The 14,422-nt window shown below is 34.1% G+C and overlaps 1 protein-coding gene across 7 annotated transcripts in view; it reads right to left on the bottom strand.

Moving 5' to 3' along the window:
- Positions 1-14,422, bottom strand: part of LOC137241417 (dorsal-related immunity factor Dif-like) — an 80,739-nt gene that overhangs the window by 51,949 nt on the left and 14,368 nt on the right. For 2 of the 7 annotated variants that reach the window (XM_067769000.1, XM_067768993.1), the window contains exons 1-2: positions 12,074-12,356; positions 11,787-12,005 (exon numbers count right to left, since the gene is read on the bottom strand). The exons of 1 other annotated variant lie outside the window; for it this stretch is intronic. The gene's annotated coding sequence lies outside the window, so the exon portion shown is untranslated. Of the gene's footprint in view, positions 1-11,786; positions 12,006-12,073; positions 12,357-14,422 lie in introns of those variants that run through there. 4 more of the 7 variants (XM_067768994.1, XM_067768996.1, XM_067768995.1 and 1 more) reach the window with 4 other exon arrangements.

Below are 14,422 nucleotides of genomic sequence, written 5' to 3' on the forward strand. Positions count from 1 at the left end.
TAGGTCTATAGGTGGACGCCTTTTCGAGATATCGTCATTAGGGTGGGCCAGGGGTGACTCTAGAATGTGTTTGTACGATATGGGTATCAAATGAAAGGTGGTAATGAGTATTTTAATAGGGAATAATCCTTAGTTCTATAGGTGGACGCCTTTTCGAGATATCGCCATAAAGGTGGACCAAGGGTGACTCTAGAATGTTTGTACGATATGGGTATCAAACGAAAGGTGTTACTGAGCATTTTAAGAGGGAGTGGGCATTAGGTCTATAGGTGGACGCCTTTTCGAGATATCGCCAATAGGGTGGGCCAGGGTGACTCTAGAATGTGTTTGTACGATATGGGTATCAAATGAAAGGTGGTAATGAGTATTTTAATAGGGAGTAATCCTTAGTTCTATAGGTGGACGCCTTTTCGAGATATCGCCATAAAGGTGGACCAAGGGTGACTCTAGAATGTTTGTACGATATGGGTATCAAACGAAAGGTGTTACTGAGCATTTTAAGAGGGAGTGGGCATTAGGTCTATAGGTGGACGCCTTTTCGAGATATCGCCATTAGGGTGGGCCAGGGGTGACTCTAGAATGTTTGTACGATATGGGTATCAAACGAAAGGTGTTACTGAGCATTTTAAGAGTGGGCATTAGGTCTATAGGTGGACGCCTTTTCGAGATATCGCCATTAGGGTGGGCCAGGGGTGACTCTAGAATGTGTTTGTACGATATGGATATCAAATTAAAGGTATTAATGAGGGTTTTAAAAGCGAGTGGCCCTTAGATGTATATGTGAGGGCGTTCTCGCGATATCGACCAAAATGTGGACCAGGTGATTCAGAAAATCATCTGTCGGGTACTGCTAATTTATTTATATATGCAATACCACTAACAGTATTCCTGCCAAGATTCCAAGGGCTGTTGATTTCGCCTTGTAGAACTTTTTCATTTTCTTCTACTTAATATGGTAGGTGTCACACCCATTTTACAAAGTTTTTTCCAAAGTTATATTTTGTGTCAATAAACCAATCCAGTTACCATGTTTCATCCCTTTTTTCGTATTTGGTACAGAATTATGGCATTTTTTCATTTTTCGTAATTTTCGATATCGATAAAGTGGGCGTGGTTATGGTGGGATTTTGGCCATTTTTTATACCAAGATAAAGTGAGTTCAGATAAGTACGTGGGGTAAGTTTAGTAAAGATATATCGGTTTTTGCTCAAGTTATTATGTTAACGGCCGAGCGGAAGGACAGACGGTGGACTGTGTATAAAAACTGGGCGTGGCTTCCACCGATTTCGCCCATTTTCACAGAGAACAGTTACCGTTATAGAATCTATGCCCCAACCAAATTTGAGAAGGATTGGTAAATTTTTGTTCGACGTATGGCATTAAAAGTATTCTAGACAAACTAAATGAAAATGGGCGGAGCCACGCCCATTTTGAAATTTTCTTTTATTTTTGTATTTTGTTGCATCATATCATTACTGGAGTTGAATTTTGACTTAATTTACTTATATACAGTAAAGATATTAAATTTTTTGTTAAAATTTGAATTTAAAAAAAATTTTTTTTTAAAAAGTGGGCGTGTTCTTCATCCAATTTTGCTAATTTTTATTTAGCACATATATAGTAATAGTAGTAACGTTCCTGCCAAATTTCATCATGATATCTTTAACGACTGTCAAATTACAGCTTGCAAAACTTTTAAATTACCTTCTTGTAAAAGTGGGCGGTGCCACGCCCATTGTCCAAAATCTTACTAATTTTCTATTCTGCGTCATTACGCAACCCATCTACCAAGTTTCATCGCTTTAACCGCCTTTGGCAATGAATTATCGCATTTTTTCGGTTTTTCGAAATTTTCGATATCGAAAAAGTGGGCGTGGTTATAGTCCGATATCGTTCATTTTATATAGCGATCTGAGATGAGTGCCCAGGAATCTACATACCAAATTTCATCAAGATACCTCAAAATTTACTCAAGTTATCGTGTTAACGGACAGACGGACGGACGGACGGACATGGCTCAATCAAATTTTTTTTCGATACTGATGATTTTGATATATGGAAGTCTATATCTATCTCGATTCCTTTATACCTGCACAACCAACCGTTATCCAATCAAAGTTAATATACTCTGTGAGCTCTGCTCAACTGAGTATAAAAATCATGTCTGCTAACCCAGCAGCTATTTTATGACTTAGCACAATTTCCGCACTCAAAACAAATTTTTTCTCCTGACTTAGCACTTTTTACTCAATATGTTTCCCCATCACTCCTCCCCTTTAATGATTGAAATATAACACTAAAGCTATATATTTCACAAAAAATACTATTTATTTGTCAAACTATTTCCAACGGTTCTGATCTGGACTTTTTTGCCGGATGGAGCGCAGACAATAATTTATTTTTAAATTCAAACAAATGCTGTGCTGTGTCTTATTCCAAAAAGACAACTGCCACATACTTTATCTGCAAGCCAAATGCTAAATCTCTTAATCGTTGTCAAGATTGTGTAATTTTTTACTCAAAACTCTCTTTTTCTAGTCACATTGACTTCGTTGTTTCAAAATTTGTTCCAATGGTTGGGTTCAGTAGACGTAACACCAGTGACTTTAAGGACCCTATGATGTTGAAGGCACTTTATATATCCTTTGTCAGAAGTGGTCTTGAGGATTGCTCAATAACATGGAATCCTTTCTATGAATCTAACTCCTATAAAATTGAGAAAGTTCAAAAAATGTTTACAAAAATTGCTTTACGTATGCTTCACTGGCCAGACAGACTCCCATCATATACCAGCAGGCACAAATTGTTTGGTCTTCAGGCTTTGCATGACAGAAGAACTTTTATCTCACTCACGCTTGCCTATAATGTAATAAACTTTAGCACGAACTGCTCTGATTTATCTAATTTGTTTATTCCATATATTCCACTGCGTGATCTTCGCCATAATAGATTATTTATCGAAATAACTCATAAAACGAATTATGCTATGAATGAACCTATAACTAGGAATATACATCTGGCAAATCGATCCAGTAGTGTTATTCATTTTAATAACAGCTTATATAATTTTAAACTTGAATTGTTTTCTATTTTTAACTAGTCTGTAAGAATGCATGTAGTTATCGGCATGTAAGAATTGAAGTAGGTTATGGTCAGCGCAAAGCATTTATCAAACACCAAAGGCATGTCTCAATTGGGTGATCCAATTTCAAGGTGTTGTGTTAGCCACCCTCTCAAGGGGTTGCCAGCGCAATATATAGCTTCTCCAATCCAATTGTCAACCACACCTAACCGTGGCGAATCCTGTTTCATTGACAGCCGAGGCTCTGGCGACTCCAAGTTCCTCATGGAACTAGGAGTGGGGAGGACGGGATGGCCTAGAAGGTTTAATGTGGTCGTATAAATCGTTCCGGAGATCGTCGGACTAGTACCTTAATAGTGCTTTGTTACCGGAACGTGCCGGATCTATATCCGTCAAAGGACCATCAACATCGGTAACACTCCCCAAAGCCTTCGGGGAGTGTCTCTATCGTTAATACAACCACAATAGCAACAACAACAAGGTATGTTCTTTTAGACTGAATGAATTAAATAAATAAATAAAATGCGCGCACAAAGAAATTACTAGTAATTCAGATTGATCTTATTGACAGGCTGACTTAGCGCATTCTTTTTAACAGCTGACGACTTAGCACATTTACATATCATTGCCCACAGCACGTAAAAATGAAAAATGAAAATATTTTTTTTTTGTGATCGATGTATTTTGAATTCAGTTTTAAAACTGCATTAAAATAAAATTTTTCAAAAAAAGTGACTTGGCACATTTTCACATTAAGCTAACGATATGTACTTATTTACAAAAATAAAATAAATATAATATTAGACCAAGAGAAACGAACAAAAATCAGATACACTATAGAGAGCTAACGAATAATGGAGAAAAGGAACAAAACAGTAAACATAAAAGAAGAAACGGATTGCATTTCCGCGGCTTATTTGTTATGCCTTTAAATTCTGTTGTTTAGTTTGACAATTGTACCACATATAGATGGTATCAGCGATATGTTTTTATAATAGAAAATTTAACATATATGTATATGTATGTAAGTCCAATTTCGTTTATCGTTTTTTGTTTGGTTTTAATTTTTGGACATTGTTGACATTTTAAAAAACTATTTTTATAATTTCATGTCCAATTACGTTGGTAAATTGAAAAAATATTTAAATAAATGCAGTTTCGCCCCTGAGGAAGCTTAGGTGCTTAGCGAAACGTTGGGAAGTAATAGTGGAGTTTTACTTGCACTAAAAGCAACATTATGGTCAAGAAAAGCCTATCATAATACAAAAATATTTACAATAATTTATTGACCGGCTACAACTAATATTAAAAAAAAAATCTTCAAAAAATTAACGAAAATTGAAATTGTTGTATCTTTTTTGTTTTGTATGACTGTTTTCTTAATTTTTTTTAGTTTACGTATAAATACAAAGAATTACTTGAGAAAAATGTGAAATAAATTCCGATTCCCGCAAGATACGAATTTAAAAGATTCATTTAGGTTTTATTGGTGTATATCAATAATTTCGTATAAAGACACAAAAGAATGCAGTAAAAACTACCTTGCATTTTTCTTCAGAATCTTATCCGAGTACAAAAAAAAATATTTGTCTACTTCTTAGCCAAATTTCAATGGGATTCATTATATTCTGGAGGTTTTGAACGTAAAATTATATATGGCCTCTTAATTAATACTCTTCTGTACATGTACGTGCAAAATAGTAACGAAAACGGTTACTCCAAATGCAAAAAATCAAGTTTTTCGTTGGTTTTGTAATATTTCTTAGATATTTCTGTCAATAAAGCTAACATTTGGACATCGTTAGAAGCACAAAAGCGCACTCCATTGCATGACCTGAAAATTGATCGAAGGATAAATAGATGGAATATTATATATCAGTATATGGCTCCGTTTATGAAAAAAGGGGTTTTTGGCCCCTAATCCCGGACTTAGTGGGCGTATGCGAAACTCCGGGTATGTAGATTTTTTTTACTCTACCAGACCCAAAACTTGAGGTATGTCTCGCAAAGAATATATTTTCAATGTCATATTGTGTTATTCATTACGAAAAAATTGTCACGTCCGTAATCGTACTTAAGTTTATATCCAGGGTTTGAAAAAGATATTTGATATTTCGTAAAATATAGGTTCTTTTAGCGTGATTTTACAGTAAAATTTTGCAGCTTCTTTGATTAAGTCACTTCGCGAGTCTTCTGAGCTTCATACCAGAATGCGGTTGAAGGCCAAACAAAAAAGTTCACACGCGCCAGTATGGATCTGGCTGATAAGAACTTGTTGTTAAGACTTTTGACTTCTTTAACGAGGTTTTTGAACATAATTTCAAAGTTGGACTTTAGTTTGTGTAGCAAATAAATTTAAATAATAGAAGAAAATTCCATTGCTGAACATTTGTTTTCACGTCGTCAGTCTAACTGTGGCTTTTGCTACCAATCTACATCCAAACATATTCATAAGTCTGTATGCATTTGTTTTTATATGTAATATTTGAACAAATTTAATTTTTTCCCAAAAAGTTGAAAATAAACGTTTGGGAATATTTTGTGCAAATTCTTAAGCTGCAGTTACCCACGAACGTACGTACAAACAAGTAAAGGTGTCTAAGTTCGCGTGTAATCGAACATTATATACTCAGCGTGAGCTTCAATTGTACATTTCATTATAGATAAATTACTTTTCTACATAACACGTGGCACCGCCCGTTTAAAAAGAAAATGTCTCCCCCTTTCCTCTTACAATAAAACTTGATAAGTGAAATATCATTAATTCGAAACTATGTTTTGCTAAGTTACAGCTTATTATTCTAGTCTAGGACCCTTTTAAACTTGTTTTATATCTAAGCTGCCGTGGTCTTTAACCGATCCCGTCCATTTTTACTAGAAATATTTTCTGCTATAAGGAAAATATGTGTAGCCAATTTTATTACGATATGTAAATTTTTCTTCGAGTTATGACTCCCGAAACATAGAAAATTGCTTAGTCATAAAAGGGGCGGTGCCACTCCCATTCTTTTAAATTTGAAGTTTTTCCTATTTAATGTTATAATTCAATTTAGAAATTAAAATTCTATTGATACACAGCTCTTTATTGTTTTCGTCTACGACCCTTTTAAAAATATTTTATAAAAAAGTGGGCGTGGTCCTTAACCGATTTCGTTAATTTTCCTTTAAAGCATTCCTTATAGAAAAGTCAACCTCTCTGCCGAATTTCGTTACGATAGGTTTAACCATTTTTGATTTATGATTAATAATATTTGTAAAATTGATTTTATCACAAGTGGGTGGTGTCACGCCCATTTAAAAAAAGTTTCAAATTTTTATCAAGAGTCTCAATATCAGTCCACATGTCAAATTTCAACATTCTAGGTGTATTATTTGCTAAATAATCAAGTTTTTTGTGTTTTCCAAAATGTTATATATTAAGAAGAATTTCCGAGGTCTAGGCCACACATATGTATATATGAGTAATAAAAATGCAATGAATTATACCATAAATGTTGTATTTATTTATTTGACGATATTTCGATTTCAATTAGAAATCATCTTCAGGGCTGTAAAAAATACATTTTTTTATAAAAACCATAAATGCACAAACATAATCTAACACTTACACTTGTTTAATTCAGTTTTTCCCATTTCTACACTAACAAGCATGAAAACAAATACCAGCAGGATGGCCTAGTGGTTAAAGGCTACTGCAGTTTCACCATGTGATTCACGGTTCGAATCCCGGTGAAACCTTTGATAACATTACAAAATTGCCTGATGATGATTACGTTGGCGGTTTTCGAAATGGTTCCATAGCAATATGCCAGTAAATTGAAATTCAATTATTATAAGCCGGTGTTAAGCTCATTAATTCTTAAATATTTTTTTGTTTTTACTTTGGTTTGGCATTTCCACAAAGTTTAAGAGAGTAATTCTAAAATATTTTTAAAAATCAAAAAACCATTATGGCCGCCAAGAAGAGTAAATGGTTTTACCTGATAATATTTATACCGTGAATACGGCAGTCTTATATATTTTATTTGTGTTTTTTTCTTTGTTTTTATTCCTAGAGAAAAATTGGTGGATATAACCATTAATAAGGTGGATCGGAAACTCGTTGTTTTGAAGTATTTTTTTGATATGCTTATATTTTTCCGGTGATATATTCTATCGCTAATAGAGAGAACTCGCCTAATAAAATTTTTGGCAGTGTTTATTATTATACTCCTATCATGTTTCGAGTTAAAACTTATTAACCTCCCGGAAGCCGTATGCTTTTTATACTAGTCAAATGTTAGGTGGTTGTTATTTCTTATTACTACCGTGTCCAGAAACGGCAACATCCCATTATTTTCCATCCCAGATGTGAATTTTATTTAGTTATGAAATGAGTTCAAGAGGCCCAGCATTTCTTCAACGGAATCGGTTTTCACAATAGCGAATAAATCGCCAACGTACTTTGTGAGCAGACGAGGTTTGTGCCGTGATTCGTCCTCAAATTTCAATAGTAATTCCTCGATTACTATGTCTGCTATTACCGGTGATGCTGGTGAGCCCATGGGCATACCTGATCGTTGTTCGTAACACTTAATAAAACAATTAAAAAAAAATGTTTAAGTTAAACGGTTTTATTGAAAATAATACTTACATGAAATAATAATAATACGAAAAGCTAGAAAATAATTAGGTAGGTCCTAGGTACTAGTCATCACACTCCTTATCAATCTAGGGCGTTGATCAGACAATTAAATAAAAGCGTTGGGCGCGTGAAATTTCTAAAAATGTGAGGCGTAGCATAACCTGATTAAGGTTCAGTTGGTTTTACTTATGACTATCAATAGAAATATGACGCGTCCAACGCTTTTATTTAATTGTCTGATCAACGCCCTAGATTGATAAGGAGTGTGATGACTATAACCTAGGACCTACCTAATTATTTTCTAGCTTTTCGTATTATTATTATTTCATGTAAGTATTATTTTCAATAAAACCGTTTAACTTAAACATTTTTTTTAATTATTTTATTTTCAAGTTTTTAGTCTTTATTTAATTGCCTATTATATCTCATTCTATTTAGTTCATTTAGTGACTCATTTTTACAAGGACTCTTTCCTGACAATTTGTTACAACCTAAGTCCTCAATACATAATCCTTCCAAAGACTTTACTCGACTCTGCGCCACGTATGCTTGTCCCTCCTCCAACTCCAAAATATTTTGATGTCACTTCTACTGGACTGTATGCAATATTTGTTCCAAATATGAGCCAAATCAAATCGGACCACAAATGCGAATTTTGCGAATATCTCGATCCATGCGCCACCTAGCGACGATTTTTTTTCACAGGTCGATTTCTATTCTTGCATGTATTATGTGTTCCAAATGTGAACCAAATCGGACCACAAATGCGAATTTTGCGAATATCTCGATCCTTGCGCCACCTAGCTGCGATTTTTTTCTTATTATTGCATTGTCATCGGGTTCTGAACTATATTCCAAGTTTCAAGCTTGTAGCTTATCGGGAAGTTACTTAAATTTCAATTACAAGATTCGTTCACAACGGCCTGTCAACTCAAGCTAAATAAAACCGTTTAAAAATAGCTCTTTGGTAAGGGTTGTGTGGGGTTTTATTTGGTTCCATTTGGACGATATGATCTCTATGGCATGGTCTACTGGGATACTAGGAAACAGGGACACCACATCAAACGTACCAGACTCTCATCATCATAAATACATGTATTTTTAATCTTATTCTTGAACTCAATCGCGTCTTTAACATTGTACTTGGACTCTTTAGTGACATTTTTCAGGACATTGACAACGTATTTACACAAATTATACGACGGAGAATTAATGGACGAACATATAAGTCTAAGTGGAGTTCCTTCTTTGTGGATCTTTGGTAGTCCATATTAAGAGGGACACCGACAACATCGCTCACGCATATAGGCATTTGTTAATGAAGAGAAAAGAGAAGCTAGCAACAATAATGCTGATGGTGGTGTCCAATAAGTTAATATATATGTTGTTGTTAGCAGATATTTTGTTTATTTGTGTACAGCTTTGTTTTCTGTTTATGATATTATCTGTTCTTTACTGAAATTTTAAATTATTCGACAAGGTGCATTCACAAGTGTAAGTGTTAGATTATGTTTGTGCATTTATGGTTTTTATAAAAAAATGTATTTTTTACAGCCCTGAAGATGATTTCTAATTGAAATCGAAATATCGTCAAATAAATAAATACAACATGTATGGTATAATTCATTGCATTTTTATTACTCATATATATGTGTGGCCTAGAGCTCGGAAATTCTTCTTAATATAACTTTTGAAAGGCCGAAAATAAAAATAAAAACAACAACAAAATGTTATATATATAAAAAGTGGGCGTGGTTATAATCTGATTTCGCTCATTTTCAATACCAATCTATTCTGGGTCCAGATAAGCTCGTGTACCAAATTTGGTGAAGATGTCTCAATATTTACTCAAGTTATCAATTAAAATTTTTGTCGATACTGAAGATTTTGATATATGGAAGTCTATATCTATCTCGATGCCTTTAGACCTGTAAAACCAACCGTTATCCAAGCAAAGTCAATATACTCTGTGTGCAAAGCACGCTGAGTATAAAAACGTGTCAGCTGACACGACCTATCTTATGAATGTGCAACCGACGTTCAACGCACGTACGTACGTAGCCCGGAACGTAGAAATGAAAACGATGGTACCAACCCAATATGCCAGTAAATGTTTCTTTCTTTCTTTTCAGTTTCTCTTAGAAAAAACATAATAATTGAATATTCAATTATTATAAGCCGGTGTTAAGCTCATGAATTCTTAAACAAAACAATTTTTATTTTTTCCTTAAGAACGTGTCAGCTGATGGGTATCAAAAGAAAGGTGTTAATGAGTATTTTAAAAGGGAGTGGGCCTTAGTTCTATAGGTGGACGCCGTTTCGAAATATCGCCATAAAGGTGGACCAGGGTGACTCTAGAATGTGTTTGTACGATATGGGTATCAAATTAAAGGTATTAATGAGAGTTTTAAAAGGGAGTGGTGGTAGTTGTATATGTGAAGGCGTTTTCCAGATCGCGACCAAAATGTGGACCAGGGTGACCCAGAATATCATCTGTTGGATACCGCTAATTTATTTATATATGTAATACCTGCCAAGATTTCAAGGGTGTTTTATTTCGCCCTGCAGAACTTTTTCATTTTCTTCTACTTAATATGGTAGGTGTTACAACCATTTTACAAAGTTTTTTCTAAAGTAATTTTTCGCGTCAATAAACCAATCCAATTACCATGTTTCATCCCTTTTTTCGTATTTGGTATAGAATTATGGCATTTTTTTCATTTTTCGTAATTTTCGATATCGAAAAAGTGGGCGTGGTCATTGTAGGATTTCGTTCATTTTTCATACCAAAATAAAGTGAGTTCAAGTAAGTACGTGAACTAAGTTCATTAAAGATATGTCGATTTTTGCTCAAGTTATCGTGTTAACGGCCATGCGGAAGGACAGACGGACGACTGTGTATAAAAACTGGGCGTGGCATCAACCGATTTCGCCCGTTTTCACAGAAAACAGTTAACATCATAAAATCTATGCCCCTACCAAATTTCAAAAGGATTGGTTAATTTTTGTTCGACTTATGGCGTTAAAAGTATCCTAGACAAATTAAATGAAAAAGGGCGGAGCCACGCCCATTTTGAAATTTTCTTTTATTTTTGTATTTTGTTGCACCATGTCATTACTGGAGTTGAATGTTGACATAATTTACTTATATACTGTAAAGATATTAAATTTTTTGTTAAAATTTTACTTTAAAAAAAAATTTTTTTAAAAGTGGGCGTGGTCCTTCTCCGATTTTGCTAATTTTTATTAGGCGTACATATAGTAATAGGAGTAACGTCCCTGCCAAATTTCATCATGATACCTTCAACGACTGACAAATTACAGCTTGCAAAATTTATAAATTACCTTCTTTTAAAAGTGGGTGGTGCCACGCCCATTGTCCAAAATTTTACTAATTTTCTATTCTGCGTCATAAATTCAACTCATCTACCAAGTTTCGTCGCTTTATCTGTCTTTGGTAATGAATTATCGCACTTTTTCGGTTTTACGAAATTTTCGATATCGAAAAAGTGGGCGTGGTTATAGTCCGATATCGTTCATTTTAAATAGCGATCTGAGATGAGTGCTCAGGAACCTACGTACCAAATTTCATCAAGTTACCTCAAAATTTACTCAAGTTATCGTGTTAACGGACGGACGGACGGACGGACGGACATGGCTCAATCAAATTTTTTTTCGATCCTGATTATTTTGATATATGGAAGTCTATATCTATCTCGATTCGTTTATATATGTACAACCAACCGTTATCCAATTAAACTTAATATACTCTGTGAGCTCTGCTCAACTGAGTATAAAAACGTTGGCAATGGGTCCATACAAATCGACCCAGGTTAATCTACATACGTATGCGTGTTGGTGTTGGCGCGCATAAATAAAATTGATCTGATTGAATGATTTCCGCATTCAATGGGCGACTGTGTATTGGATTTTACTTGATTTCATATTCGTACAATAAACTTATAACTTCGATTACATACATTTCAAATTATACATACATACATATATCTAATCACATACATATGTATTTACATCTATGCGACGTATAATTTGTGATATTTCGACCAGTCATTCTCTTACCTGAATTGTTTATTGTTATTGTTGTGCGTTAAGTTTATCTGTATGTTTGCATGTTAACTACGATATACATGTGTACATACATACATATTTATATATATTATTTTATAACCATATATTTGGAAAACTTGATCATTCCGCTCTTGGTCAGTTGCTTTTCTTTATTTTATCTAAACTATTTATAAATTACTAAATTTTCAAAGTTCGCAACTTTTATTACAACTGAAATTACAAAAATACGATATTCATTTTATAAATAAATTAGACGTTCACATCAATTATTTACTAACACAGTTACAAATTGAACCCTGATAAATGTTATTATTGTTTGAAACTTTTTTGTTTTGTATTGTTTTCCGATTTCTCAGAACACAACAAATTGACACACCACCACACTCAGATGCACTCAGCGATAGATGCACAAGTGTGAACACGTACATACGTACATATGTATGTAAATATGTCTATATGGAAATGCAATTCGATTCAATTCATTGCAACACTTTATATTTCTGTTTTCACTTTCGAATCGCTTAATCGCGCCTGTCTGTCCGCCGATCACCGAATCGAGTTTCAAACTGAGTTCAAGCTGTAGCTGATCCGTTGACGCTGAGCAACAGAATTATTGGCCTTTTTTCGGTTTGCTTCCTCCCATTCTGTTTCTCCCGTTTTCATTTGTCAATATTTATGTGTATTAGTTAATAAACACTGATTGCATATATTTTTACAGTTGCGGGCAAAATAATAGCAGTTACCTTAACTGAGATACTATCCACCTCTGTAGTTTTAATATTTTTGAGGTTGTCAGAATTTCCTTTTAGCTGATGACCAACGCTGGAGTAACTGTAGCAAACTTCATATAGGCGAAATTTTCACTTTTGTGAAGAGTTGGAAGGCGAGCCTATTAATAGAAGTTGATATATCGACGGCAGAGTGGAATATCACCCTATCTGAGAAATTTTCTAATAAACGCCCCAGTTAATGTCAAATGTATCGAATTTAAGCGTTTTTGAAACAAACTTTTGAAATAGGGCTTTATTCTCAAACGCTTTCTGAGATATGTAAGACATTTTGGAAACGGCTGCTCCACTCAGCAGTTGATAAATTTTTTGAAAAGTATCAGTCATATTATAATATAATATACTACATAATAACAAATTAACTAAAGTGATTCAAACAATTACATCTTTGAAGTAGGCCGCAGGGAAATATTGCGCACTAGAGAGGCGTAATCTGATAACAAATCTTATAAAGTAGTACAAAAAATACTAAGCTGCTCTACACAAACGGCTTTTCCAATGCACCAAAAAAGCAAAGCTCGTTCGAAGCAAGTCGCCGTAAGAAAATTTCATCGCCGTCTCTTGCGAGCATATTAGTACTAAAAGAAAAAATTCTATCAGTGGCAGCAACGCAAATTAAATATCAATTGAACTTGCATAAATTGTCAGGTGGTGCTCAAGAGACTATAATTTGTTCGCTCGGATTTCCCCCTTTAAAGAAAAGCCATATTGATAAAATATCAAAGTTTGCACACGATTATGTAATATGGTCTTTGCAAAAGCAGGGAAGCCTTTCACAGACGATGAGTGCAAAATTGTTCTATATAGTGAAAAATAGAGACTATATAAGCTGCCCACCTGTTACAGAATATGATCCGAGGTACGGATGGATTATGATGTGGGCATGCATTCTTATACTCAGCGTGCTTTGCACACAGGGTATATTATTTTTGATTGGATAACGGTTGGTTGTACATGTATAAAGGAATCGAGATAGATATGTATATACTTCCATATATCAAAATCATCAGTATCGAAAAAAAATTTTATTGAGCCATGTCCGTCCGTCCGTTGACACGATAACTTGAGTAAATATTGTGATATCTTCCCAAAATTTGGTACACGAGCTTATCTGGACCCAGAATAGATTGGTATTGAAAATGAGCGAAATCGGATGATAACCACGCCCACTTTTTATATAATATATAATATTTTGGAAAACACAAAAAACCTGTTTTTTAGTAAATAATACACCTAGAATGTTGAAATTTAACGTGTGGACTGATATTGACACTCCTGATAAAAATTTGAAACCAAAATTTAAAATGGGCGTGGCACCACCCACTTGTGATAAAATCAATTTTACAAATATTATTAATCATAAATCAAAAATGGTTAAACCTATCGTAACGAAATTCGGCAGAGAGGTTTACTTTTCTATAAGGAATGCTTTAAAGGAAAATTAACGAAATCGGTTAAGGACCACGCCCACTTTTTTATAAAATATTTTTAAAAGGGTCGTAGACGAAAACAATAAAGAGCTGTGTATCAATAGAATTTTAATTTCTAAATTGAATTATAACATTAAATTGGAAAACACTCAAATTTTTGAAAATGGGTGTGGCGGCGCCCCTTTTATGAGTAAGCATGTTTCTATGTTTCGGGACCCATAACTCGAAGAAAAATTAACATATCGTACGTAAATTGGGTACACATATTTTCCTTTTAGCAGAAAATATTTCTAGTAAAAATGGACGGGATTTGTTAAAGACCACGGCAGCTTAGATATAAAACAATTTTAAAAGGGTCCTAGACTAGAATAATAAGCTATAACTTAGCAAAACATAGTTTCGAATCAAT

The sequence above is a fragment of the Eurosta solidaginis genome, chromosome 2 (genome assembly GCF_040869045.1).
Source record: "Eurosta solidaginis isolate ZX-2024a chromosome 2, ASM4086904v1, whole genome shotgun sequence".
Lineage (NCBI taxonomy): Eukaryota > Metazoa > Arthropoda > Insecta > Diptera > Tephritidae > Eurosta > Eurosta solidaginis.